General features: G+C 47.9%; 1 non-coding gene across 1 annotated transcript; it reads left to right on the top strand.

Annotated features, from left to right (window-relative positions):
• The first annotated feature begins 3,334 nt into the window (after positions 1 to 3,334).
• On the top strand, positions 3,335 to 3,407 carry TRNAK-UUU (transfer RNA lysine (anticodon UUU)). The gene has a single exon. It is a non-coding gene; the product is annotated as a tRNA-Lys (tRNA).
• Positions 3,408 to 4,130: the final 723 nt, after the last annotated feature.

Below are 4,130 nucleotides of genomic sequence, written 5' to 3'. Positions count from 1 at the left end.
TTCTAAATGCTACGCGTGTTTACAGTACCTTATCAGTGACACAAATGCCTGCCAGACAGACCCTTTCGGTTTTCCTAGTGAAAAGGCCACGTGACCCTTCCCGCCTCCCCTTTATCCCCGGTGTCTCTCTCCTCCACAAGATCCCCGTCCATGCTCCCCACCCCGACTTCCTGGAGGAAGTGAGTTTAGATTAGACACTGTCGTACTCCAGTGGCCCCTTGCCTTGATGGTGTTTCAGCCCCACTCCCAGAAGCCCCTCACTCTGGTGCAGCCAACGGTGCGGCAGAGTCCTCTCTAGGGTGGAGGCCAGCAATGCGCCGGGCAGGCGTTTCCTGAGGGCAGAGGCCCTGCTTGTCCTGATTGTCCCAGCAGGGCCTGGCCATGGGCTTAATGGGGAACAGCACCCCTCCAGGAGTCGATGCGGGGACTGCTGAGGACAGAGAAGTAGGTACCTTCCTGGAAAGCTGTGGCGTCAGCGCCCAACTCGTCCCTCCAGGGCCCCTGCCCACCGAGGTGGGGAAATAGTCTAGTCGACCCAGGTGCTGAGGTGAGAGGTTTTCATTTATTGCCATTAAAGCTATTGTTTCAAGAGCTGGGCATAAACTATAAACACAGTGGGAACCACGAGGAATTCGGGATAATTGCATTTAAGACAGGAATCCATTCGTCGGGTAACACTTCTGTGCCGCTAATCAGAGTGATGGCTTCTAAACCACAGGGTTTGCCTCTCGACTGAGTTTTTCTTTATGTTTTATTTTTGGAACTAATCAGGTTTTTGTTTTCTTTTAGGGAAAAACAATAGCAAATGTCAGACTGAACATGATATGGTTGGATTATTTTTCACATATTTAAAAGAATTACGAGCCAGCATGCGTGGTTGAAGTTTTTGATGTCTGGGAAGATAATTAATGTTTTGGTAGGAAAAAAAAAAAAAAAACAGGAAGAATTTTTGGAAGCTCCCCCTCCACCAAGCCCCCATCTCTCATTAATGTCTAAAGTTGACAAGGCAAGAGAGAGATCCCTCAGAAGTTCCACCATCTCCATCCTCTGTAACTCTTAGGGAGGTTCTGTGAATGTACCTCTTCGTCTGTGTTAGGCTGTGAATACAGTGAAGTTCTGACGAACGTGTGGCCAAAAATGGGTTTTGGCACTCAGCTAGTAGAGCAATGTAACCTTTTCAAGGCCAAGGAATTTGTGTGTGTGTGTGGGTGGTCCTTCTGTCTGCTGAAAATGTGAAAGTAATGTTTCTACTCTGCTCAGTTCTGAAGAATTTGTGGAGCTTGAGGTAGGGGTCCTGAGAAGCCAGAGGCATCTGAGGAGAAAGGAATTTGACTTTACTTAGGCAGTGAGTTCTTTTATTGGAACTATGTAGGAGAGATTGGACACATCTTAAAAATGAACTGATTTTCAAAGATGTATAAAAGTACTATAATACACATACTAGAAAATAGAGGGAATGAGAAGAGAAAAAAGAAGCACATACTTCCCCGTCAGTGTTACAAGCTCCTGCCATCACTTGGCTTTATGTATTCCTTTTTATTGCCCCATCTCTCTCTGTGGTGGACCCTGGACACGCACGTGGAAGACATGCTTGGTGTCCTTGATGAGCTCCCAGTGGGCAAAGAGACCAGTAATAAAACATGAAGAGCACGAGGGGTAGGGTAAAGTTTATGAAATGCCTGCTGTGGATCCCACAGGACGGTCACCTCATTCAGCTCAGGAATCAAGGAAGGCTTCCTTGATTTTAAGTGATTCTTAAATTCGGTGCAGGGAGACAGGCCCTTAAGGATTTGTAACACCTACAGGGTTCAGCATGCAGTGAAGCAAGAGAACGTGACTTACTCTAGCAATTGCGCCTGGTCGGCATGTACACAGAAAAGAGTGTGTGAGGGGTGCTCTTGGGTGAGGCAGAGGCCAGATTAGGAAGGGCCTCGTGTCAGCCAAGGAGGTGGGCTTTACCCTGCAGGGAGAAAGCCATTGAAAGACAGAATCCAGGAGAACGGCATGGCAAGATTTGTCCTTAAGGATGATCACTCTTTCAGCTAAGTCAAGCATGGAAGGAGACTGGGAACAGTGGGACCAACTAGGAAATTCGTGGCCATTACCCAGACAGGAGGAAGGGATGAGAGAGGATCCAGTAGCAAAGCCAAGAGACAGAAAGAGAAGTGAGTGGCTTTTGGTGGGAGTTAGTTCCATTTTAGACTTATTTAATCTGAAGGAGCCTGGACCGCATCCAAATGGAAATATCCAGCAGGCTAGTGACTCTGCGCCTGAAGCCCTGGGGAGAGGTCTAATCTAGAGTCATCCAAGCGGTCAGGAGTTGGGAATCCTTGGCACCTAGATGGAAATAGAGGCTGGTCTGGAATAGGATAAGAAAGAAATTCCTCTGAGAGAGAGTCTTGAGGGAAGAGAGGAAGTAACCTGGGTTGGCCTCCAGGAGGCTAGCAAAGGGGGCCAGAGGAGGAAGGGCGGGTGAGGGCCCCGCACGGAGGTGGGAGTGTTGAATGCCTCCCAACAGTCAGGAGAGCCTAAGACTGAAAAGTGATCATTGGACTCCACAACTAGGAGCTCTAGGCGGCTGGGCCGGAAGTTAAACCTCGCTCTTCCGACACTGAGTCCTCACCCCAGGCAGATGGCACCGCGGGAGAGTGGGAATCTGGGGTGACAACCGACCACCAGCCGGGCTTCTCGTGAGTGGCGCTGGCCTGGGACCCGGGGCTGCCATCCAGCTGCTGGCTCACGGGGAGCGGCTCACCCCCACGGCGGCGGCCAGGGCCCAGCAGGCCGAGAACATGAACTCCAGGGCTGAAAGTTCACGTGGCTCTCATGGAGCGGAAAGTGGAGGGAGCTGAGTGGCACTGCCACGCTGTCCCCCACATCTGGCAAACCTTGCTGCTTCCTTGGGAGTAACCTTTTCCGTGGATATTAAGAAGCACCATTTGAACTTTCTTCAAGAGAGCATGAGCAGGGGGAGTGGGAGAGGGAGAAGCAGACTCCCGTGCTGAGCAGGGAGCCCGATGCGGGGCTTGATCCCAGAACCCTGGAATCATGACCTTAGCCAAAGGCAGACACTTAACTGACTGAGCCACCCAGGCGTCCCTATTTTATTTATTTTTTAAGATTTATTTATTTATTTTAGAGAGAGAGAGTGCAAGCAGGGGGAGGAGCAGAGGGAGAGGGAGTCACAAGCGGACTCCACGCTGATCACGGAGCTCAACCTCCTGACCCTGAGATCACGACCTGAGCTGAAACCAAGATCGGACACTTAACTGACTGTGCCACCCAGGCACCCCTACTGATAATTTAAAAAAAAAAAAACACATTTGTAGGAAGTACCTGGCTGGCTCAGTCGGTAGAGCATGTGACTTTTGATCTCGGGGTTGTGAGTTCAAGTCCCACGTTGGGTGTAGAGTTTACTTAAAAAAAAAAAATACACATTTGCAGTGATTCATTATGTCTTTTGTTTGTCCCCCTACTGATCAAAAGGAAGCATTTATTTTTAAAACTTACTTTTTTTTTTTTTAAGATTTTATTTATTTATTTATTTGAGACAGAGAGAATGAGAGAGAGAGAGCACATGAGAGGGGGGAGGGTCAGAGGGAGAAGCAGACTCCCTGCCGAGCAGGGAGCCCGATGCGGGACTCGATCCAGGGACTCCAGGATCATGACCTGAGCCGAAGGCAGTCGCTTAACCAACTGAGCCACCCAGGCGCCCCTAAAACTTACTTTTAAAATTGCATAAAAATTATAACATTTAAATAACGTAAGAATATATAGAATGAAAAGTAAAAGTTTTCTCCATTCTAAATTGAACCCAATAGACACCCACTGGTAGTGGTTTCTTGTGTAATATTTTAGATCTTTTTCTATAATAGCATGTATATATTTGACTACTAATAGATTAAGAAAGTACAGTAACAATAGCCAGAAAGGTGGAAATAATTCATGTCCATTAACAGATGAATGGACAGACAAAACGGGGGGGTGCGGTACACATACACACACAGAGACGGGTAATACTCAGCCCTACAAAAGAATTAATTTCTGATTCATGCTACAGCACAGATGAACCTTGAAAACATACTAAGTGAAATAAGCCAGACACAAAAGGATGAATATTGTATGGTTCC

The sequence above is a fragment of the Mirounga angustirostris genome, unplaced genomic scaffold (assembly GCF_029215605.1).
Source record: "Mirounga angustirostris isolate CCGP_5_RB_7025 unplaced genomic scaffold, mMirAng1.0.hap1 SCAF_10, whole genome shotgun sequence".
NCBI lineage: Eukaryota > Metazoa > Chordata > Mammalia > Carnivora > Phocidae > Mirounga > Mirounga angustirostris.
The sequence above is the reverse complement of the archived record's forward strand: the minus strand, read 5'-3'. Positions and strand labels throughout refer to the sequence as shown.